Consider the following 26,720-nt stretch of genomic DNA (forward strand, 5'->3'; position numbering starts at 1 on the left):
CTGAATAAAATGACATTGGCTTACAGAGGACTGGATGATAATTTACCAACACTCTCTTCAATTGTATGGTGACAATGTTTACCTGCACATCTAATAATCTATGTAGAGTGAAATCTTATATCTCTTTAGAGACTTGGCTGGTAACAGAGCATAAAAACATCTGGCATATGAGTACCTATAGTTTAACACTGCAGTTCAGATTCTGTCTAGCTACCATGTCTTAGGAACATTAAGAGAGTGGACAAGAATTATAAGGAGGCTAGCTCCCATGCATCAGCTAACAGCTACTGCCTCTTCTCTCCTAAACTCAGATCTCTTTCACCGCACCCCCTCTCACCCCATCTCTTGCGCTCCAGCCCAGTGAAAACAAAGTGAATAATTCATGACCACAGCAGTGTGTGCATGGATCCAGTGCAATGTATGCGTGTGTCTGAAACATTCGCTAGGATTCATAAGTCCTTGCCATAGAGCTATACTGTACATGAGGACCTTCCCAAGCACAACTGAAACCCACTGCAAGCCCTCAACCAGCCTTACCTGGCACCCTCAAAGATACATACACTAGAAAGAAAGAGAGGCAGGGGCAGAGCGAGAAGATAAAGGTTAGCAGGCGGGCTGAGGTAGCATGAAGCAGAAAGGGTGACAGAGGATGTGGCCGAGAAAGAAAGCAGGTCAAGAAAAAAGTGGAGTGAAAGGGAGCGAGGAAGAAAAGGAGAGGGAGGCGGTAAAAACAGTAAAGGAAGGTGGGAGAGCTGAAGGGAGGGAGGGAGGGAGGCGGTAAAAACAGTAAAGGAAGGTGGGAGAGCTGAAGGGAGGGAGGGAGAGCACTACGTACAATCAGCTTTGACAAACCAGCCACATAGCTTGTAGCCTGGAGTAAATGTGATAACTGTTCACAGACCCCATCAGAGTACGCTTCACGCTCCTCTACACCTGGAAAAGCAAATGTCATGGCCACTCACAAACCAAAGTCACCTGGGGCCACATACATACACACTTTATCTCTCTGTCCCTAACAACATTTTCATTCATTCCGTCTTCCATTCTCTTACAATCTCCCTCTCTCATAGTGAATTTGAATGAAGGTAATTTATTGGTAAGGCTTAGAAGCATCAAACAAAAGGGAGACTGTGGTTTTAGCTGCCTGCTTTGGTGCTCTGCAGTTAGGGTTGTGTACTGTTCACATTTGAACCAATAACGACTCCCAATCATACTAATTTTCAGTACTTTACTTTCTGTGTATGGAAAAATAATGTCAGACCAGGGTTTTTCCTGCATCTAAAATTTCGTGGCTGCCACCTTCATCAAATTTCGTGCCACCTCCTGACAAAATTCTAGTACAATGGAAACTGCTTATAGTGATCTTGTTTGTCCCGGGGCCAAATGCATCACTATAAGTGGTAAAATAATTGTGTAGCTTGTGTATGATAGTCCCAGAACTTGAGGGAAAGATGACTGACTACCTCTCTCTCTCTCAGTATGGATGAGATGGCGAGATAGTGGAGCCGTGCATGGCTACATTCTTCACTCAATGCTCATCTTGTCAAAATTGGAAAACCCTAAAAGCAGGAACTTGTCAGAGGAGGAATATCAAGCTACAACTCTTTCCATCTCATCTAAGAGGTGGATTCACAGTGCTGATGCTTAAACATTATCTTCTCCAAGTAAGATCTTTTAAGAAACCCAGTCTATAGCATCTTTTGAATGAAGCATTCTGCACATTTAGATCTATGTGTGTCTGTGTGTGTGTGTGTGTGTGTGTGTGTGTGTGTGTGTGTACATTAGGAGATGCTCCAGTGGCCTATTTAAAAATTAAAGTATCAAGATACACATCACAATTCAACATCCTCCAACTACCCACTCACACAGACACCTTTCACAGATGAGCCACTGTTAAACAAAACAGTACCTGACCCATCCAGGACCCAGGGCCACATGCAGAAGCCCTATGTGGAAAATTAGCCATGCACTAAAAGCTTTTGGAATCAATACTTTACAGTAGCTGCACCACATCCCAGAGCAGCAGTCTCTATCCAGTTTACATGGACTGACCCAGCAAGCAGATGTCCCCACTCCTCCTCTCTCACACACACATACAGACAAACACAGCTGTCATACATGAAAACTACACTGTTATTCCCTGGCTCACAGCAACATAATCACAATGTTACGCCCTGTATGAGTTATAATATCAATATTTGTCTTGATTTGGCTGCAAGGGCAGAAATACTGCTTGGCAAGCTCCTTTACTGAGGATTTTCTATTTGTCATCCCTGCAGACTGAACTGGAAATGTGACTAAGTGACAAAGAAACATTTTAACGTTATGGACCTATTGACTCCATCTTTTTTTGCAAACACTGCAAAGGGTACATTTAAGGACAAGGCTATTTCTACACTCTGTCAGAAAAGATTTAGCAGATTTTAGTCTGGGAATTGCATCACTACAGCTGATGGGATATATTTAATACTAGCTTGAAGAAGCGCTTTCATTAAGAGACATATTAACATGCATACATTCAGGAAAACAAAAAAAGCTGAAAAAGGTTTGTAAAGTCAGTTGTGTACAAGGTATAATGCCAATATACAACTGGGATGCAGAAGAAAACAGGCAGAGACACTTTCTAAGGATCAAAATCCTGTGTTCCAGTATCCATTCCCCCCACTGCATCCTCAATGATTTTCCTCCCATTTTTGCAGTTATTGCATCCTCTTGTTCTCAGAAAATCTTCCACTATCTGTCTCTCAGTTTATAAATTCTCTCTCTACGACCACAGAAAGTTGTGGATGTATGGTATCTGTTGATCTCTGTGTTTCCAGGGTTGCTGCTCGAGTGTCGGTTTGGCTCTTTGATGCTGCCTGCCTATTAATAATCAATGGGGCTCCCTAGAGAGAACTTCATAAAACCTGCCAGCCAATTAGAACACGTTTCATACTATGCAGTGCCTTATCTCTTCACACACCGCCAGAGTTCTTAAAAGGCAGGTTGGGGACCTGGGGAGGTCAAGGATGTCACTGTGCCAGGCTCAAATTAATGCTATCAAATATATGAGAGACTGGGGAATCAGGTTTTGTAACTATTAGCCCAACATACTGCAACATTTTAACCCAACCCATTCTCATTCCCAGGTATTTTTGTTTTTCCATTTGAACTAACAGATGAACAGAGGAACAACATTAAAATATTATACCTTCAGCCCTGGCTGTTGCTGTAAATAAATGAATAAGCTCTTTTGGTTTTAGCCTTCATATATGTTCATATATTTGTACATCTTAATTAAATTATTTGAGCATATATTTACCATGTACATTATGGGATTGTAATAACAAGAGATTTTCAACTTTTAAGAGTCAGTAAAGCGACACATTCTTGTCATTTGGAATGTTTAAATCTATGAAAGGGAAAAAGAAAGACAATGTAATCCTGTTTCCCTTTCTTCCACGTACAAAGCTATAGAGATATTTAATTTCCTTATGTGGTATTCTTTCCTTTTATATTTAGTAATATATATTTCAAGAGAAGCAACATTGAGGACAAGGAACTACTTAAACATGCTGTGAACCTAATTAACACAAAGGTGATTAACTGTATAACACTGTGCACCCCATTGATTTGAGTATAGCTGCAATTTACCAGTGGGAGTAAATTTGTGCATCCCCAGGACCTCTGAATATGGATTAAGGCTTAAAATTGGCATCACTAGTTCCCTCTAATTTATCAGTAGAGGGAGAGAAGGAATATGAAACTGACTGAAGGTAAGCCACTCTTTATAAGATCAACCCATTAGATGCCTCTCAACCAGAGATATAAGCCATTACTAAGCCATCTATTCCTGATCTATTATCACTATTGATCTACATCTGTCATTTGTCAGACACACATTGTATCTGGGTCACAATCCAGTCAAGTGGCAGCTTGACACATCAGAATAGAGCTCTGATATGAGAAATCATGCATAGAAACAAGTCAGGCAACCTTATAGCTGAATAGTTTGGGGACATGATACATGGATGCCAGCGCAGGTTCCCTGTTAAGACTCCTGGCCAGCCAAACCATTTACTGCACATCATCCCCTAACCCTCCCTATGTTTCATGTTTCCCATTCACAAAAACAAACACAAAAATGTATGTGTGTGTGTGTGTGTGTGTGATGGGGAAAATTGGAGAAGACAACAGTGTTATGGAAATCTACAAGTGCTATGTAGCGGACATATACTACCAACATATACACTTTATTTAGCCTTGGCAGTTAAAATGAGTAACACATTAAACAAGTAAATACAGAGGACAAGGTGCTATAATTAATGTGTTGCTAGGCAACCCCTTGGTACTGCAAGAACACAAAATCTTGTCTGTGACTCTATCAAATAGATAAAAATTGTGTTGCTAAAATATTCTGCAATGTTAACAGATGGAAATTAAGCTGAAGAAAACTGCTACATTTTGAGGAGTTAGATGGACAGACATCTTGAGTGAAACCCTAAATGAAATGATACAGGCTATGCAATAATTGTTACTCATGGTGAAGCAAATTATTTTTCCTCACACATCATTTCAGTTGAGCCAATTCATACCATAAAAATCTAATTTTTAAAAGTTAAAAAATTAAAAATCTCTGTAGTAATTGTAATAAGAGGCTACAACTTGATCAGAGGGTAAATGGTTTGACTAATATAACACCACACATCATGACAACAGTGGTATTACCAATTACACTACACATTTTTCAAGAAAATAGTGTGTTGTAGCACTCAGCACTACTCTCTAACCAGTTGTAGTAATAACTAGGTATTTGGTAAAAAAAATTGTCCACAACTAACAGTTCATTCAGTCAGACAAGGGGTCTGAGCAACATCAGTCAAAACCTCCTTCTACCAGTGGACCCGCTTGTTGGCAAAATATAATCTTGCTGGGTAATTGCCAAGTGTTAATGTGTGTATGTGAAAACAACAGCTGACTACATGCATGCAAAATTTCCCTGGTTAAAATTTAAGTTGTACATAAAAAAACATACATATCAACAAAAAACACTCTGCTGTAGGATTCTCTAGTAGTTAAAGTAGGTTTCTGCAGATGCATTAGTCAGTTCTTGCAACATCCCCTATTTCTACTGTTCTTCTCTGTCACCTTCACTGATAAAAAAACTGATAAAGGTTGGGAGCAAACAGTGTTTCAGCTCAACCTGCCCCAAACATTGTGAGTAAAGAAGACAAAATGGTAGAGCAGAACAGCTTCTGTCATGTGTGTCCCCAAAGGCCCTGAAAACTCCCATCAACAAGTTCCTCTTAAAAAATAACACTCATTAGTAATGAACAAGTATAGGCCCATAGGCTAGGTAGGACTGTCTGCCACAGCACAACACTGGTTTAAATCCTATTTAAAGGACAGGGATTCCTTTGTATCTATAGGTGATTACACATCTGAGTGAACAAAGACAACAAGTGAAATCCCTCAAGGTTCCATTTCAGGGCCTCTTTCTGTTTAACATCTACATACTTCCTCCCTCAGATAATAACAAGACGACACACAAATGTACATAACCAATACACACATTGACTAAGTGCATTGAACAGTCATTAATTCTACACTTAAACAAAGATAAAACTGAGGAAATTTGTTTGGAGACAGGGAAGAACGACTCAAAGTCAGTGCTCAGCTTCAATCTGTAAAGTTAAAAACCACAAACCAAGACAGAAATCTTGGTGTAGTCATAGACTCAGACTTTAACAGCGAAATTAACACAATTATAAAGTCATCTTATTACCACCTTAAGAACATATCCCGGATCAAAGGACTTATGCCTCATGGGATTTAGAATAACATCCATGCATTTCTCTTCTGCCGACCTGACTATTGTAATGGTGTGTTCACAGGTCTCTAAAAAAAAAAATCTATCAGAAAACTGCAGCTAATTCAAAATGCTGTTGCTCGAGTCTCTACTAACATGAATAAAATGGATCATATCCCTCTGATTCTAAGATCTTTACACTGGCTACCTGACTGTCAAAGAATTGACTTCAGAAATCTTGTTGGTTTGTATTTCCTGCAATGCTATGAACCATCCAGAGGCAGAGTCAAAACTAAACATGGAGAAGCAGCATTTCTATGCTCCACCACAGTGTCGCGTTAGCACTTCAATATCATACTGAGAGAACTGCTTGATGCAACGGTGCATGATGGCTGTTCCATGTTTGACTTCCAGTGTGCTGCCTGATGTACGAGCAGCATGTTGACTTTGATTAAGCCCTTTACAGTCCTGCCTAAAATGTTGTGTCATTTTTGTGTAGCCATCATCTGATTCCTACTCTGGGTTTACCAGTGGTAAATACTCTCAACATTTGCCCAGCTGGAGTGATGAATGTGATCAACTTCATATTCATAACCAAATAACCCTGAATCCCTGCAAGGCTTCTAGTGCTTCCATCAGTTTCCTGATGTAACACAATTAGTTTGCATACAAATAGATGCCAGTGACATCAAGAGGTTGTAAAATATTTAATCACCAAAAATTGTGAGGAAGTGAATAATTTCGCTGATTGGTGCATTAAAAAATAGAAGCGTGTTTAAAGTGAGCCTCTCAAACGTTATGAAAACAAGATGTGGCATTTTTATGCTGAAGATTTTAAGGTTTCATTAACTGAGATGGAAAAACGATGGTGCACAGATGACATTGAGACATCATTTGAAAGTGACACTCTTTCAGTACATCTGGAATTTGCTTATGGATAGGATTGCGTGCCTTTGTTAAGCAATGACTTTCCAGTATAAATACCAGTTGATATGTCTGCTCTCTGCCATGTATCGAGTTTAGTGCCATCAAACAAAAAACTAACAAAATGTTTTTTTACTTTGAGATATTTACAAAATTCTCTGCACTCACTACCACAAAGGTTTGACTCAAGGATCTTGTATATGTAAATAAAACCATGAATAAGGTCCTCTATAATAAATGTTTTTTCAGTCTTTACCAACAGGATATTGTCAATGATTCAAATCCCTGCTTCATACTTGCTTTGACATTTGTTATCCACATAAAAGAAGTTGTCACCAGTCGAAGAGAATTCAGTGTATGCTTTTGTTTGGTCTCTTTTGTAAACACAAATCCTGTCAAACAATGGAACATTGATTCAACTTTTGGAATTGCAAATTATTAACAAGCATAATATCCATCTCTAATATTCATCATGTACTACTATAGTTAGTCAGCTGGTTTGTCTCTGCTGTACTTGGAGCATTTTTGAAATTTTTATGATTTCCAAATCAATATTTAATTGCTTGAGGCATTAAATTTAATTCAATATAGATTTTTGAAAAACGTGTTTATTTCTGTCTTCTTTGAACAGCTTGTAGGCCTGTTCAGAGTCTCTATCATTTCCCAACTTAATCAAGCATTCAGAAAATGTGTCCTGAACTTGCATTTACAGCAAATGCACAAGCAGATCTCTTTTCAGTGAGGAATAGTCAATTCCAAACAGCAATTTCCCTTTACTGCACACCAGCAGTACCTGGTGCAGGGAGTATATTAAAGGGCACAACAAGTAAACTTGGAGCCTATTCCCATTTTCAGCTCCTCAGTCCTACTCTGTCTTTCATATTATTTATTCATCAAATCGAAAATGTCAGCAATGATTTGCTTCAATTGTACTTCTTTCTCATCAACAAAATTTGAATGCTTACATTGACATTTATAAGCATATTTTAAGTTATGAATATTAAAGTGTGCCACTCACAGCACACGTGCTCAGGTACAGCAGAGACAACTGAAATAAATGGCCTTAAATACATAATGACAATATAAGGGTGCTCAGAGAGTGCATGCCTCTGTTATCACCATATCTCGCCATATTAAAGAAATTGAAAAAAATCCTGGATCCCCTAATATTATTGAATGTGTTCTGCCTTAAATCATGCCCCATGCTTTCTAATTTCATGGAAAATGGTTCAGTAGTTTTTGAGTAATCCTGCTGAGAAGCAGACAAACAAACAGCAATGAAAACACAACCTCCTTGGCAGATTCAAATTTCAACTGTCTTAATAAGTACCCAAAAGTGAAATTACTCATCATGAAATTAGACAGTTTAGAAAAGATAAGGTCTGCTACTCTCACCCCAAAGGTCACTATGGAAAAAACAACATACGTGACTTGAAAAGGTCTTTGGTTCACCATGTCCTGCCAGCGTCAATTCACCTCAGCATATATTACCACTAATACCCAACATGAAAGGTATCACTGTGTGAGGGATCTGTGTCTGTCTCGATCGTTCCTCGCAGATAGGAAAACAACAGCCCCAAAATTCCGATGCCGATCATCATAGGTAGAAGAAATTAGTGACAAATCAGATTTACACTGTCACTTAGATTTCTTAATTTTTCCAAAGGTAACCCGCTGTACATCTAACACACAGTTAAACACACAAATAATCAGCAATAGGCAGACACCCACCTCTGCTTACACGAATTACTGTTAAACAAAACCTTTTATATAATGCAATGATATTTAATTAAATCTTCAGAATAAAATCTGTGGTGCTCTTCTTCTGCCTCACAACATCCATCCTCATCGCCACATTTCTCTTCTCTGTGGCTCTTCCCCTCCCTACACCAAAATTTGTCAATTGTCGATTTGTCGTGACCGTCTGCCAAGTGCAGTAATTACAGTTCAGCAGTAGGAGCTGAGCAATAGAGAGAGAAGCAGCATATCAAACATGACTGCACAGGGCAACGGGTGTAAAAATTCATTCTCAGAACTATGGGCTGCTGTATGCGACAGAGCACCAGGCCAAAAAATATTACCTTCTTCATTTCTTCTCATGTATTTACTTAGAGGTTATTAATATTATAGCATTTGAGACATGTTGTAGATTGTATAAAATAAGTCATAGGTTAAATCTCTGACCATCCCACTAACACACATTTCCCAATGCAAAGCTATTAGATGTAATTCATTGATAAAAAGATGAACACGCGGAGTTATTCCAGACACTTACATGCATACTTTACCTCTAAAAATGCTGAGATCTCACACTCTGACTCAGACAAACTCACTCACACACACAAACACACATACACGCACTTGTTGATGTATTGGCTATTACATTGCAATGACAGTACTGGCATTGGGCCCAGAGCAGCGGATAGTTTATGATGTTGGGAATAATAGGGAACTGTTAAAAATAACTTTAATATCAAATGCACCACAGAGACAATAGTGACGTAGGAAAAGGGGGCACACTTCCTGACAAGTGATGTTGGAAAGGACACACACAGAGTGAGCTGGTGCAGGAGGGGTTACAACATAATACAGTCACAAATTTGCCAGACTTTTAACTGTAACTGTCACAAAAATTAATGGACAGAAACGGAGCAGACAATAAAGAAGTCATCTACAGTAGCGAGAGGGCGATATATGGTTGCACAGTGACAGTATGATTACATTTTTACAGCATTATTCCAAGCCGTACCACAAGAAAAACTACATGAACCACAATAAAAACATTCATCTTTCCATTAAAAAATACACGTATAAAGGGGGCTAATATGGGCTATGGTCAAGCGATTGGTAACATTTTTCTTTTCCAAATGGTATTACAGACAAGCAAGTCTGTTTCTAGGGCCTACGAACCTTAAACTGCGATAAGTCTCTTGTGGAATTTACGAAGGATGCTCATTTATTGGTTGCCCCATGGCTACACAGTGCTAGATTAACAAAATAGTTATTACAGGGCAGGGCTCATTGCCAGTGGCTTTAAAAAACACAGGAATTAAAGCTTTGCAGGAATGGTTTGAGATAATGATAGTAGAAATATACAGTAAATGTTTGGGATATGCTGAACATATGGAATAGATACTTGAGACTTAGATTTTGTGTCATAAGTACTCTTGTAAGTTTTTATGTTGCATGCATGTTTAGTTAACCCTAAACTAACAGGTAAACAGAGTGTATCAAGAATCAAGGTAAGGAAGATATGGTTCCTTATTCATATTTAGCATTTCAGGATTCAGTATGCCCTGAAACTGAAAAACAACACATCTACAACTCTGCAGGGGGAAGGCTAATCAATAGCCTCTGGAAAGGGCTTGGAGATGAAGTGTTCATTTCTCTAAAGCTACAATAATGACCTAATACCTCCACTTCTAAGTCTACAGGGATCTGTGTTGATTTCTGTGCCTTTATATACATGTGTATGTGTGCCTGTGAGAGTCATTATGTGTGTATGAGTGTGTGTGCACGTGTACATTTGCCCGCATGTGAAATTGCGGTCCTTCAACCTAATAGCCAACAGAGAAAAATGATTCCCCATTTTCTCAGGGGCAGTGAATTAAAAGCTGTTGCGCCTTTTGCTGCTCCACAAAGCACACCCACCACTCGGAACAGGAAAGAAAAACTATGAAAGGTATGACTGCAGATACAAAGTGAATGTGTAGTTCTAGAAAAATCACAGCTCACAGCACTCTCTTACACAACCAGCTTGGATGAGGGTTGACTTAAAACACTGACCTTGCTGTGTAGTTTGCCCTACCACTGAACCAGATGTTTACCACATAAATGTCTGAGCATTAGGGCTGTCAACGAATATTCTAAACTCGAATATATATATTCGAATATTAAAAAAAAACGAATATTCTATTGTGAAAATTAATATTCGACTTTGGAAAAAAACACATCAGCGGCTATTTGCGAGTGGGCGCACTGCATGACAGGACAGGCCACAGGAGTTGCACTTGCACAGCGTCACTTTGCTGAAAGTGAGACGCGACCAGGGTTTCCAGGCGGGTGGATACAAATTTGGACTAGCTTCGGATCAGTTCGGCGGGGCTTGTAGCCGATACACGGGCACTTCATATCCTTCTCCCTGCGACCCTCTGTTCAGCAGGCAGCAGTCTCACTCACTCAATCACTCACATACACACACACAACCATGGCTGACGTGCCTCCTAAACTCGCAACATACACTCCCACTACCTTCAGCTCACGTCAGCCACAGAGACCAGTTATTACCTTTACAGTCTATGGTTATTACCGACCGTTATTAACACATTGTTTATTTAAATCAGTGTGCGCATCGCGCATAGAGAGAGAGAGAGGGGGGCGAGCGACGGAGCGGTCTTTTTTTACGGTCTAAGTTTTACGGTTAGTTCATTTACTTATTTTGTAATGTGTAGATATGTTTTATGTTAAAACTGAAATAAAAATACCTATACAAGTAGTTATGTCTCGTTGTATTAGTTTGTCCTCCTGTTATTGACATGATGCGCATGCGCATATATTCGAATGGTTCGAATATATGTGTTTTTTTAGAGCGAATATTCGAACGTCATTTTGAAGCAATTTTGACAGCCCTACTGAGCATCTTCAGGGGTGATATCATGAGGACTGCAGTGTGTGTTTAACACACAGAAGAGACATTTTGCGCAACAAATGCACTCACACACAATAAATATCCATGGTGGAAAAACGTTTGATGTTTTTTGCATCGTTACTGTTCTCATGCAGTGAATTCAAGTACGTTTAAATAGGCATCAGTGCTGGAGACATCACAGAAAATGAGATGGGAAAGTGTTGACACTGAACAGACAACAGTTTTTAAAGTTAACCCTTTGTTCAACATATGCATGCACATCCCCAACCACACACACACACACGGAGATAAATAGAAAATGTTAATGTAAACGAGGCAGTTTGTCGGATTTGTTCATAAATAGTGGTAAGAAAAAGTGTGAATACAGGGTTGCCATTGCTGTAAAATGGAAGCAGCAGTTGGTTTACGAGACACGTATATAAAACAAAATGAGGACAATTAAATCAATAATCACAATACAACGTCAAACAAAATTAGTTTTTGACAGGCCTACCTTAATATTTTTATAATGCACCAAGTGAGATGTTTCTTTGCACAGTTAACAGCTTTAGTTCTCTTAGTATGCTTTCATACCCAAGCACAAGTAGAATTGTACAATCAAATATCCTTAACTGAATCGATGTGTGTGTATATGTGTGTATATGTAAAGCAAAAGCACTCCAAGGACTCCAGTTTAATTTTTGATCCAAAACATTGTCATTTGTTTGGAGCATGATCAGCTTCATAACTAAACGCACGCAAGCACCATTCCCATACACACACCATTAACTCTAGTTCCCATAACTATATTTTCTTTACAAAATTAATATGCAAGTCAGAGTTTGATATGGAGACCTAGTCCCATAAGAGGGCCATTTTTGGGATGAACCTCATATTAATCATAATGTACGCAAGTTAGAATTCCTTCTCTGGATAATTAACCAACCTCCTGCAGTATGGGGGTCACTATCCTTGGGCTCTGAGAAGTGGAATACGCAGAAGTACCAACATAAGGGTAGACAGAAAGATCAATGGACATACACACACACGAGTATAAAATCAAGTGTATCCTAAATTCTAAAATAAGGTAGGTTCACCTGGTGCAACAAACAGAAACCTGAAGCTTAAGCTGTTTGGGGATGAGGGCAGATGGGGGATTGTTATACTTAGTTAGAATAGCTAGCATGCTGCTAGTTCACAGCTGTGATGCACAAAGCATACCACTAAGATTAAAAGTGTCATTGTCAGACAGTCCCAGATTGAAGCAGCAGATTTTGTATAAAAATGTTCTTTAGAAGATTTACTTTGAAGCTGACAAAAGCTCAGAAGGGAAAAAAATAGAGTGAAGAGAAAGAGAAGAATCACTAATGAAAAACAAGAAAAATAAAGCTCCTGTAGAATTTCCCTATAAAACTCGCCATTTATACCCACTAAAAAGTGATTATGGTGAGATTAAAAAATAACAAACTTCCCCGGAGCAAAGAACATTAATGAATTTAGGGTCATTATTATGTCTGCTGGCCAGACTACACAAACCAAGAATGAACTAATATTACTTCATTCCTTCTGTTATATATTAACGGTTATGCCTGTAATTCCATTAAATAATATACAAGTCAACTCAGACCGAATGTAAACATATATTACAGTATATGTTGGTGTAATCCTCACAGCCCCTTTGGAACAACACTGATACTCATACACAGACAACAGTGTTGAATGTTGAGGCATTTGTTAATCTTGTAAACATCCTTTCGCTGATCTCTCATTAATTCAGCCCAGAGGCTGACAAGAAGAAAGAGGGAGGGACAGAGAGAGATGCATGTATTTGAAATTGAGTCAATTAACCACCAGTGTTATGGCAGCTCTTTCCTCTCTTTTACCAATATGTTAATGCAAACCATGCTAATTTCGTCTCTCTCAAAGGCTGCTTTTGAAACACTTTGCAAAGGGCAGTATATCTGTATTTTATAATTACTTTTCAAAACAAAACAAAAAAGCACTATCCATGTTTGTGACCTCTTTTTGCAAGCATATGAAGATCTGTGGAGCTTAAAGACAGACTGTAGGGGAAATAATTAAAGGTACAGTTAATACTAAAATCACTGAGAGGTAGTGATATTCAAGCAAAGAAAACAGAATAAGTATGGTGGCCCTATTTGAGGATTGACTATATATGTTTTTACATCATAAACTCATATATATTATTTAACTTGTTAAATGTTTGCTGATTTAGTATCTGCTGCTCCACAGGTCAGAGTGTCTTGGCTTAACATCTACTTAAACACTTCTAATTCAAGAAGATGCTGAAGCATGATTAAAAAAACAACAACATAGTATTTATGTGCAATGTATAAACCTTCAGGGTGTGATGCTGGACTCTTGGGGGGCATGTGTAGGTCAGTCGAGAAAAGAGACAACTCAAATCAGAGCAGACACTGAGACAGATGGTGATTTTACCCCAGCATGGGAAAAGAAATGGCTCTTTAACATCAAACCTCAGCACGTTACTTGGAAACCAGCTGGCCAGTCACAAAAAGGGGCTGTTGTCTGGGGAAGCAGCCAGACTCTTGAGCAGAGGTGCAGGAGAAATGGTGAACCAGGAAAGATAGAAAATCTTGCAATCGGCTTTCAAAGATCTCTGCATAATTATGATTCATTTTGAATGTTTTGTGTGCAAAATTTAAGCCCTAATTCTTAGTTGGTAAGTATCCATTTATCAAATTCTTGATATGAAAACAACCCTGTAACTTGTTAACAGTAACTATTATCCTTAATCTCTTTTCATCACTCTGCACATTCCATCCCCGCTGCCCTTGCACTAACCATCTCCTCACCCTCATCTCTGCATCCAGCGACTGAAGGGACCTTCTATAATTACTGTATGTAAATGCGAGACGTTGCCACAGTGTGTGCCGTGTATTATAACAGACCAACTAATCGATTAGTAATTAAGTTGCCAACAATTTTTTATAATCGATTAAATTTAACCAATTGCACATTTAGTCAGTAAAATGCATCCACATTTTTAAAGCCTGAGTGTTATTCAGTTTTGTAAATGACCCATCATGCCTTATTTTCATCTACCTTCATCTGTTATCCAAAAAGCCAGCACTCAATACTCTAACTGACATGTGTTCGAAATGCTTCAGTTCAAGACCAAACTGTGTTTTCTTAAGTGTTTAGTCAAAATCAGTAGGTCAGACTCTTCTTTGAAATACAAATTAATAAAAAAAAATGTTTCATGCTGTTTTAAATGAACACTTCTTGGCAAGCACCATGCTCCAAGTCACCCTTAAGACATTCATAAGCAGCATGTCACCACTGCTGAGCTATTGCCGTCACGGATGTCTATCAAATTAATATCAGTGGATTTGAACTTTCATGATCAAAGTGACAAACCCTAACTTGTTGTTGCAGACAGAACATGCACACTCCACACTTGGAGAGAGAGACACACACACAACACTTGCTTGTCGTTGCCTCACTAATTTGGCAATGCCTGTCACTACACCAGAACAGAGAATACAGCTGGTGTTATGTTGCAGTCATGTTACACTCATAGTGTTAGACCAATTTACATCCACGCTTGGTTTGCTAGGCTGCAAAATGTGCCAATGATAGGGGAATGTGAGAGACAGGGTTTAATGGAAAAAAGTACTGGAATTACTATAAACATTCCAATGCCACCAGAGACCTAAATCAATTAATTAATTAATGTTGAATGATACAAACAGAAACAAAACTGTTTCTATTGACATATGTGACCAAATACAAGAAAAACACATTTACATCAAAACCGTTTAAATATTTTCTTTTCATTTTGTAAAATCTCACATTTCCCTAATGTCATCCAGAGAGCCTAATAGAGATAAAATCTTCATCTCACCACATCTTCCTGTCTAACAACAACAAAAAAAGATTAGCAGCATGAAACAGAGGAAACAAGACAATGAAGTCATTATTCATATTTAACAGGGAGATGATAGTAATGTCTCACATGTGACAAAAAGCCAAAGCATCTTCATGACAAACAGCTATTAAAGCCATTTAGTAGCAATTAAATGTATTTTTATCATATCATAATCAATAAATCATAAACTTAAAGCATTTGTGTGCTATTGTCCATTGCACAACTGACATCTATTAAAATGTTTAATTTTAAAATTGCTAATTTATCTGTAAATAATGTGTCGTTGAAATAGTTCCGATCAATCTTACCCCACATGCAGTACAGTGATATCTACTTCAAGGTCTTCCTTTATCTCAACTAAATGTTGGTTTTTTCTGCCCTCTCTGAGTTTTCTAGTGACTTTCAGACCAATTTAGTCTCTCAATTTCTAAATTAGAGCTTTCAAAGCTTAACAAATCAGTTGCACTTTTTTAATATAGATTAAATACATTCCTGCTCTCACTTTCTACCTCACTACTTCCCTCAATAAAGTAGAGCCATGTTCAAATAACCAACTGCCACTGTGTGTGAAACATGAATGAGCTGCACATGAGCGATCCAGTGTGACCAAGAGCCAATCATTGATCAGTACTGTAATTGATCCCTCCGTATGCACTTGTTTTAATTTTAAACCTGACAGATAACTGACAGAATAGTTAAACAGCACTTACATAATGATGATATAAAAATTCAAATATCCCAACCACTGGTTACATTGCCCAAGTATCAAATCTCCACATTTAAGATCAACAAAGTCCTGCTTTAGAGTCACATACCATGAACCGCGATCAGTCCTGTTTCATGAATGGATAGGCAGGGGAGTCAGAGGTCTGTTCAGTGTTAATGAGCAGAAGAAAGTCCATGTGTGCTGTCTGCTGTGGGAATGTAGGGTCTGGAGGCAGACACACAACAGTGAGAAGTAACAGAGGTAATAGGATCAGGGCTGTCCATCTGGCCTCATCCCAGCACACGCTACAGGCTATAAATAACACATCGGTAGCTAATACTGTTGATTTAGTAATTCTGTCTCTGCTACATAGATAATTTAATGTGCTAATGCAACCAAGTTTATGCAACAACTCTAATTTGTTTTGGATTACTTTATCTATTTTTTCACTAAATATATGTGCAAATTACTGCTTTCTATTAACAAGAGAGTCCTCACAATAATTACTCTGTGATGTTTCTATAGGCCTTTTTATTTTCTGATCCAAAAATAATGAGGGGGGGAACTCTTCCCTAAAAAGTGTCGTCCGACACAAGTGTTGTAACCTATTTCTGTTCAGTAAGGCTCAATGAAAACACTGGGACCTATTACAGATCCCAGCATTGTATCTCATAGCAGGTGCACCATGTAATGTCACAAAAAAATAAACAGCTACCAGCAAATCGATGCTGACAGCAGGTAATGAAAGTGGAGCCCAGCACACACCTGTAAGGTTTTGTGACTGTATTGTGCACAGTTGTGACACTATTATGGTTACAAAACCAAAACTACTCCCAACTGCCTCTGTTGAAAATAATATTATCCGGTAAAAAAAAAAAAAGCTTAGAGGAAAGAAAACACGAAGAAAGAGACTAAACAATATTGAGGGTCTATGGATATGATGTTGTAAAGCCATTGAAGACAATGTGTATTGATTTGTGGCTTCATAAAATGAATGACTGACCTTTAATAAGGGTATTACCTTACTTACAAGATTACAAGTAATAAGATAAAGAATGAAATAACATATAATTACATACAATTAAATATGTCTTTTTTTCTCAAAATTAAAATGGACATGGATTTTTCAAATCAAATCAATTAATGTCCTGACAACACGCAAGAAGAAAGTCCTCACCAGGTGGGAAAAGGTTAAAGCACTCAAAAACGTACTCACTGTCATGTCCAACACTACACACAGTTACACAGACCCCCTCACCTCTGGTACACAGTAATCTGATTCAAATCAATTTAAGGCTTAAGCAAGTGACAGCCCCCCCCCCTAGTTCCTTGGGTCCATCACCTGTTTGAGGTCTATGAGAGAGACACAACAGGATAGAGAGAAAGAGGAACAATGACACTGTAAGAGGGAACAATGCTGTGAGAGGCAGTTGATCTGCAATGCTGCCACAGTGTTTGGTGTCTGCATGTCAAATGCCAGTGCACTGCATAGGAATACGATAACGAGGGCTGCACACAGAGGGAATGCCAAATGAGATATCAAACACATTGGAGAATCACAGAGCACAGCTCTGGGCCATTTAATAAGACGAATGGAAAGACTGCCTGCCTACGTTGGACTTCAATATTATAATTTATCTGCATGGTTACAAGACAGAAGATAGAAGGACGAAGCATAATGACTCATATTTCTCAATGTATTATCTCCAAAAGTCCAATGATGATGATGCATTTGACTTTAAGCAGCATGCATTGTCAAAAGATCCCATTAAAACTCTCTAGACCTGAGTTTAAACATAAACTCCTTGCTTTTATTATAGTGAAACGCAAGAGTGAATTCCATTGAATTAACATTTAGCCTGGGAGCCCATCAAAAGAGATGTGAATTAGTATTTTTCATGTGCTTGACTGTACATTGCTCAGCAGTTGAACAACATTGTTAAGAATTAGTGATGTGATGCCACTTTAGATAAGTGAGGATCACTCATCAACAACTAAAAAAAGTAAAGAGTAAACTTTCTGAAGGTCACAGTGACGTTATAAGTTACCTTGGTGACATTTTAAGCAGCAGGTTTTTTTTTTTTGCAATTCACCCTTAACTGTTATATTGATGTATGTATATTGATAATAATACTGTTATTTTTGTAAGACTGACCAAAATCAGTATGCCAAATTACATCAACACCTGTGACAGCACAGTCCAAAGGTTTGATGACTTGACAGAGAATGACTCAGATGTCAAGATCAGAGTTTGTATCCCCAAGTTGAAGACTCAGTTGAAGACCCTTCATAATTTGTAGACAAAATAATGTAAAAAGCCAATTTCAGGCACCTACAAAAAGTTATGGACTAGTATTTGTGGAAAATAGACATACAAGGAGCCTTGTCTGCCATTAGGAACAGAAAACATCTCAATGTACTCACTCTTTGGGAAGAATTCACCCACTGCTTTGATGAACTTAAAGAGATTTGGGAACAGTGCAACTTCTACTGTCCACCATACTGAGCTGGATACACATGGTGACCTGGTGAAACATCTGAGGATGACCCTGCACAGTGAGAAGCAGCTGGTCAGATAAACAGCTTTCAGTAAATTCATAGAGGTTTACAATAGGTTGGTTTAAAACAATTACAGAGGGAAACGTAGATTAAAGCTGAATGTGAAGTGAATTAATTCAGTTCATGGCAGAGACACCTCAGGTGAACCTATTGACATTAATTATGGTCCTGCTCTATTAAGCCTCCTGTTAAAAGCCAGTGAGCCACAAAACACTTTAACAAGGCCCACCGCCATTTTACTGAGGAATTGAATGCAGCCACAGTTAATGTTACAAATATACCTGCGCTTGACATTGCAAACAATTTGCTTTTTCCTTTTAGCGCAGCAATAGTGCTCATGTTTATACAAGCCGCCATTTTGTAACTTTCTGTAACTAACTGCGCGTACTGAACTTCCCATGACGTTAATTGGCGCTAGCTAGCTGTTAACTCTTAGCGTCAAACAAACGGCCCGTACGAGAATGAACTCACACGTTTCCCGAACACTTGAGCGATAATTGAATCATCAGTCAGCCTGAGACAGTGACAAACGCGACTTTACCTGAAGTATTTGACAGAATCCAGAAGCTTCAGACATTTTACTCACAACATAGATCAGACAGGAGACGAGCGGGTTACCTGCCAGGTGGGCAACAGAAGACTCTCTTCAAAATAAAAGCATCAAAGCTAAATTACACTGAAACTAGCGATCTACGACGGTTGGCACGCTTTTATTTTGAAATCGTTTTCTGATAACTCTATAGAACATGGAAGCAGCAGCAAAATAATTAATACATAGTTTTACATTACAAACTTTTATTCTGGGTCTTTTTAATAGTGTGAGCTTTTAAAAAACAGATACATAAAATGCTACAAAGGCCTTGGCAATTAAACAATATCAATAATATAATGATAAAATGCTTTGTATTTTATTTGAGTATGAATGTGTCAAGTACTATGCATCTTACAAATGTACACTTTCTGGCGCTTTTTTTTTGTTTTATTTTAATGAACAAGTCAATTATTAAAAGCAGGGAACAGACCAACAAAAGAAAAAATACATATGCAATGTAGGTGACCTTCTTTTAACACAAATCTATTCTATATGGGCTGATTAACTTGATCCATCCTTTCAAACATTCATCAAATAAGTCTGTCCTATGTCTAAAGCAAATATTAATATTATATTACAGAAATGTCATGCATCACATTAAATCATTCTGTTAGCATGGGGGGACCTTGGCGTAGCCATTTTTTGTGACAGCTTTTTAACATTATTATCAACTTCAGATCTCTAAAATATCTGGCTGTTCATCAAGTGTTTTTTATTTTCTGCTCATAAAGAACAGTTAAAAACCACAACATTCACTCAGTAGGAAACATTTTGTATTGACAATAATCACAAATTTATTGTGACTATTATCGATATCGATGGATATGAAATTTTCTATTTTTATATAATTTTTTGACGTGTTGCCATGCTCTAATGCTGTTAATGTTATTTATTGGTATAAGAGAAGTCAAACCTAAGCTTTACATGTGGCAAGACCCTGCAACTGTGCACAAAGCAAGGTTGGAAAAATAACAGATGTGACATGCACAGAGCCCTGACTTCAAAACCATCAAACTGCTGTGGGATAATTTGAAAAACTTACTCTCTGTCAGGGAAAACGTTGACATTTAACAGTCATGACTAAATAGGGGCAGCAATTTGTGGCTTTTAAAGCAGGGATCACTTGAAAAAACAAATGATGATTATATCGGTATGGGAGCTCACCATGAAAATGAAAGTCTGAATTGTAATTTAGTTTTTTTTTAAACCTCAGTAAGAGCCCTATTCTATCATTAGGTGGTTCTGTCACTGCATTTTCCCACATATACGCTGAAAGGTTGAAATACAATGACAAATAACTCCACATTTATACCGTCTCATCCTGACAGTGTGTTTCTATTGATCTCTGTATTCACTATTGCCCTAGCATCCAATTTTTGCCAAAGGCATTTTTCTCTAATGTTTTACAAATATGATCTTAAAAGGTGAAACAGCTGTCGTTCCAGTAGTTCCAACATCTTAACTCATTTATCTCCCCCTCCTTCAACCACTTATCGGATTACAAAGACAAACTTAATAAACCATGAATTTACAAGTCAAAGGATATTCCTGACTGCAATGTACTGCATCAAGATGCTGAACAGGAAAGCAAAACACAGACTGTATAACTGATGAAAAAGAGGAGAAGGGGATAAAAACTCCTTAAGTGCTGTCAACCTGTTGTAGTGAAAAATTAGCTGTGACACTGCTGAAATTGCAAATTATGGACTTCTGTGCATGAGTGTGTATGAATATGACAGTGGGCATGTGAGATTGTGTTTATGCAAGTTTATGAGTGTGTATTTTGTGTCTGGGATCAACAAACAAAAGAGCCCTTGCTGGGCAGAGGATGCATTTTTGCATTTTAAGTTGGTGTCAAAGTCCCAGGTGTCACCTTTTCATAATTTTATGAGTCCGTGTCTTTTTAAAGACTCTGCAAGAACCGGGGACAAGACACTTTAGAGGTGACACCAGCAACTATCTACCAAACATTCAATGTCTTTCAAACATTCCCCTGACATGTCTTAATCAGGACAAATCTTCTCATCATATGTAAGTTGATTTAAATCTACACCACCAGCAGCAGCACCACCCTGTACAAAACAATGCACCTTGATCTACACACCCCGAAGGAAAGGCCAGTTCCATTCCCTTACTTCCTTCCCAACAGAGCAGAACAATGAGCATGACTGCCCTTTACCTACATGATGTGGATGTAGGTTATTGGAGGGTCACATACTGTATAAAGCATTGGCCTGATTCTGCCTTTGATGATAATCCTCATTGACTCTGATGGAAGCCTGAAATGAGGCAGGGTATGAGAAACTATGATGCAGTTTGACAGCTATAATAGCAAGACGCACAATGCCCTCTCTAACGGCTACTTGTTGTTGTGATAATGGAAACCATTCTCCGTCATGGCTTTAGTGCTAAGTTGAACTCTGGCTCCGTGAGGCAGCAGACGAGAGAGAGGTTCAGCATATGAAGATAAACGGCTTTGTGGTAACCACCTGGCAGCACAGCCTCAACCATAGATCCCTGAAGAGTCAAACTGTTCCTGTGCTGCATGTTCAGACACATGGGACCATTTAGAAAAACACAGACACAAACCCTCCTCTGTGCCGCCTTGGCAGGGGAAACCCTCTGAGCAGTCCTTCAGCCCACCTCATCTCACCTCCCCACTTCTCCTGGTCCTCATTCTGTCTCCATCTCTTCTATCTGCTGGACTGTTGCCCAGCAAGCAGAGGAAAAGCCCTTTTCCAGTAACAGTTAAAGACAGAATAGTATAAGAGGCAGATTCAGGATGAGGTTAGGTGGCTGCTGTGTGAAAAAGCCCAGGAAGGGGAGATAATGGTGTAAATAAAAGATGAAAACACAACCTATAATAGAAGATACACCAAATCAAAACATTCAACTGCAGAACATGCTTCAGTTTGTTAAGATACATTGAGAAAACAGAACATCTGGTGTTACTAAAGTATTTTGGGAGTAAATCGTTGCTCAAAAGAAACAAAAGCCTGCTGAAATATCATCTTTATATTAATTTTTCAGTCTAACGAACCTTTACCAGTTTCAAGAACTTTTTACATCAGCCCATCTTTCCATTTAAATTAGTTTTCAGTTTTGACCTAGCAATGTCACCCAGGTTAATTAGCACAGATGATTAATAGTGCATAGTATTGCTCTTACTGGCTTTATTTTCTAATGAGAAATGAAGATGAATTGCACTTGTTGGATTTACTGTCTAAGCTACTCTTGAATGCTAAGTTTTATATTTATTGTATTTTATTAATTATTTACTTTATTACTTTACTTTATTTCATAATTAAATTTTAATTATTCTATGATTATTTTCTCTATTTGTTTTACTTGGGTAGTCACACGACCTGTCAGGTGACCTGTTGGTGCAGATTTTCATATACGGTGTGTCATGCTTTGGGTCCTGTGCCCAAATGTTACCTACCTGGGAGGTAAAATCAGTTTGCTGACATTTCTTGTTTTCACATTATTTAGCTTCCCTGAATCTTAGGACAGGTCCCTTCAGTTGTTTCAGTGTGACTTTTACATAACAGCACAGCATGAGTAATCCTGCTATCTTAAAAAGATAAACCAAACTTCTTCTTTAATCCAGAAATACAAGGATTACTTGTTTGAGGAATAGCAGATTTCAGTCCCGGGTGTTTGATTAAAGGGTCTACAGCACCCTTTCATTTTCATTTGGATTATAGACAGTGTCTTTATCTGACTTTTTATTCTAAGGTTTGAGAACACAAGTATCATGTAGACTTAAGTCCTCCAGCTGCGACGTTCATTCATAGCCAATTTACATTCGGGTTACTGAGGATTATTCTCTCTATGAGTTGTTTTGTGAATGGGCTCGAGATGTAAATGAAGTGGGGTCATTGCTATTGAGCTGTGCCTACTGAGAAGGATAGTGTCAGTGATTAGTGTCTATACGATGGATATTGATCAGCTGCTGCCAGGCTCAATAGAAACAAGCATACACAAGATAACAAGGTACAGTGATCACAGTAAAGAGGGGGAAGCACAGCATCATGTGATGTCCTCCCTCTGCGAAGTTTATATTCCAAACACAGTTGTGCAAAGTAGCAGGAGAAGAGTGGAGAGATGGAGAGGGATGGATGCTCTGCACCTGGCAGGGGGAGACTGATTAATTGTTTGTGAAGAGGGAGAGGAATATAACAGTTAATGGATGAAGATAGAAAAAAAGATCAGCAGAAAGATTGGGCTGTGGATCTGTGTGGTTATGTTGTACTGGATTTCATAAAAGGTGGATAAATATGAAAAATGTGTCACACACAATTTAAGAGGGTAACAAAAGATTTAAGGAAGTAGAATAAGAGAGTAGAAAAGAGGGAGAAATATAGTGCAAGATGAAGTGAGCATTGGAGGAGAGACGCAAAATGAACCAAATCACAAAGTTCATCTTCTGGCTTTAAAACTATCTCAGCGCCTTCCTCTGCTAATCCATCATCAACTGTTCCCAACCCTGCTGCCAAGCTGGAATGTGTGTAGTCCTGAGTGAATAAACAACCTGATAAATGAAGGTCGCAGCCAGACAAAATGCCCACTCTCAAAACTGTTGCTGGGGACGCATAGGGCCAAGTAAACCATTTACTGACCTCCAGAATCACATGTATGTCAATGTTTAAACAGTTATCTGGTCTGTGGTGTCAGTTTAGTTCATGGTTTATATGAATCAGTTGGTTAATTAATGTAGAACAGAGTCTACTTTGTGTTTACCTTGTTTCAGACGCACTGCAGTGTTTATTATATCGTATGGGTGTGAACAGCTGGTGATGTAAAAAAAATTGAACACTTCTTTGTTTCACGGTTTGGTTATTTGTCAGAGTGTGAGTGTGAGTGTGTGTGAGCGAGAGTGTGAGAGAAAGATAGATAACCGGCGTTGCTGTGTGGCTCAGTGTTCAGCCGTGCAGAACACAGAAACAGTAATCAAACAGAAAGGCAAAAAACAAACCCCCATGACTACAACCTGGAACAACTGCTATTACACATTCAACTGGGCCTCAGTCTCTACCCCACCATTAAGGCTTTGCTCTGCAAATACCTAAAGCAACCTGGGAATATGGTTAGCCATTAGTGAAGGACATCCTTTTAAGAGGTTAGCAAATACCACAGAGCTATGTAGCATGATGGGATGTTGCCGTATTACAGACAAGATAGATGAACAGTATTGTGTAACATGGTCCTCTTGTTGCCATAGTATTGTCCATAGTATTTATATCAATCTATTGTCTAAATATGTGAACGTAAGTCAAATGAGGTGTTTGCACGTAAGTTTAATTTCATAACTACATGAGAATGAAAAGTTGATACAAAATGCACTGAAACATAGAATATGTCAACTTAAAGCTAGGGTTGGTGAACCTGGAAAAGTTAGCAAATGCAGGCTCACTTTAAAAGTATTCAACCAATACACAAACCCTTTTCCATCGACCCTCTCGTCAAAGCTACACCTTAAACATATGAACGTGCATTGCCTGACAACTGCTGGACGCCTACTTTTCCATGACTCGCTGCACAGTAAGAGAATGGGCAGGGTGTACCCAGGCCAGCAGATTAGTGACACTACCAATGAAATTATGTTAGTGACAGTCTCTCAAGGGCCACAGACACCATCTTTTTTTCCTTTTATTCAAACAACTTTAGTAATTGATTTTAATAAATAAGATAAAAAGGGTTTCAGAAACAACTGTATTTGGGCTTTATCAGGGCTGATTATAAAATATAATTATATAATTACACATTATTATTAGTTCAAGTGTTTATAGGGGAGCATAGATGCAGCCTTGTTGGAAGATTCGAGCTAAACTAACTCTAACTGACATGCCTGTCACCAAAGTCAATCACCAAACCCAATATGCATGCTAACACGTCTTAAACAACACATTCAATTTCACTTACATGTGCACACATGCAAACATGGACACATTCTCCCTCTCTCTCTCTCTCTCTCTCTCTCTCTCTCTCTCTTCCGCTCTCCACACCAGTATACTAATTGCTGATTATCCTTCATCAGCTTCATCAAACTCCAGTGCATCACTATGGGGTAGATTACACAGACAACCGTGCCCATGATAATGATAATGGAAATTGAGAGTACTCATCATCAGCCATGAGACACATTCTGATTACAGTCGTTATTAGTTATGATGACTTGGACTGATTAATAATTTAATAATAATCAAGTTGATTTGTCCAACTAGGTGATGCACAATTTTAAATGATTTAAAACCATTTTATTTACCATAGACTATACTGTATATTAGATGACCACAATTAAATTGTCTTTCAGTCAATCAGACAAATAACAAATATGATTTCAGTTCTGTTTTGGATTCAAGCATTTCTGCAGATTATATTAGCAGACGTTTTTACTTTATATCTGTGGTTTTGTGTACAAAGTGTGTGTGTGCATGTGTGTAAATGGGTTTAGTTCCTCTTCTGACAGATTGTTAAACTAGCTGAGCCAAACGAGGGGCTTCCTCATTAGCCTCATTAAGCTCAACCCTTGTTTTGTTAATTGACATAAAAACAAACACTTGCTCATGAAAGACAGACTGCCAATTATCTACTGCCCCCTCCCCCCATTTTCTCTCTGCCCTGTGTGTGTGTGCATGCTTGCTTATAAATCAGGGCCCACAGACAATTCCATCTTTGTGTGAAACCTTCATTCACCCCAAATTAATGACATTTTTATATTTTAATTTCTTTGTTCCTTGCAAGTAACCTTCACTTTTCTTCCTTGTACTTAACATTAGAAAGGTTTTTATTTAATTTTCACGAATGAGTATGTTTGATGAAAAAGCCAAAATTTCCCTAAAACTTTGTATATGGACATTTTTGAGATAGTTAAGCTTTTAAAATGATAATCATTTTATTATTTTGCTTTGACTGAAGAGTTCAAAGAGGTTGGGGAAAGTAGGCTCCAAGATGGTTGGTGTAAGCCTCAGAGAGTGAAGCAGTCATCTTAAGTTCCAGTGTTATGGGCAATAAAAAAAAATATCAAAGAGAAATTATCAAAGAGCACTTTTGGCATTGTAAAGATAAGTTGTCACAGTTATATGTTTTAGGTCAGCATATCACACAATGTTTTTTGGTTGATTTACCCACTCTGGAGAATCTTGTTCTACTGAACACAAGAGAGAGAAGCATGCTTGCTGGTAACCATGGATACCCAGCAGTATTTCTAAGAGGAACATAGCAGAAAGCTTTTGTCAGACATTTCCACGTACTGTGCAAATGACGCACTGCTTTGTAAGTCTTACTCACACACGCGTAAAGGATGTGGATGCAGCCATCAGTGAAACATAAAATCAATAACTGTTGTGGTTTCCATGTGGAAAGAAGGTGATCACTAGCAGCAGAAAGAGACAAGCACTCAACTCTTCTAGTGGACTTGAAACACACACACACACACACACACACACACACACACACACACACACACACACACACACCTGTGTACACATCAGTGTTTGAGTTGTTGCGATGGTGACAAATGCATAGGAAAAGAGCAAAGGACAGAGATGAGATTTTTGTGGAAAGCGTTTTATCTCTTTCACATACGAGACTGACAAACACACACCA

At 38.4% G+C, this 26,720-nt stretch overlaps 1 protein-coding gene across 5 annotated transcripts in view; it reads right to left on the bottom strand.

Moving 5' to 3' along the window:
* Window positions 1-26,720, bottom strand: part of shank3a (SH3 and multiple ankyrin repeat domains 3a) — a 171,033-nt gene that overhangs the window by 127,762 nt on the left and 16,551 nt on the right. For 3 of the 5 annotated variants that reach the window (XM_069528886.1, XM_069528885.1, XM_069528881.1), the window contains exons 1-2: window positions 19,059-19,156; window positions 18,383-18,507 (exon numbers count right to left, since the gene is read on the bottom strand). The exons of 1 other annotated variant lie outside the window; for it this stretch is intronic. The gene's annotated coding sequence lies outside the window, so the exon portion shown is untranslated. Of the gene's footprint in view, window positions 1-16,067; window positions 16,208-18,382; window positions 18,508-19,058; window positions 19,157-26,720 lie in introns of those variants that run through there. One more of the 5 variants, XM_069528882.1, reaches the window with a different exon arrangement.

Source organism: Paralichthys olivaceus, chromosome 7 (assembly GCF_024713975.1).
Source record: "Paralichthys olivaceus isolate ysfri-2021 chromosome 7, ASM2471397v2, whole genome shotgun sequence".
NCBI classification, from domain to species: Eukaryota; Metazoa; Chordata; class Actinopteri; order Pleuronectiformes; family Paralichthyidae; genus Paralichthys; species Paralichthys olivaceus.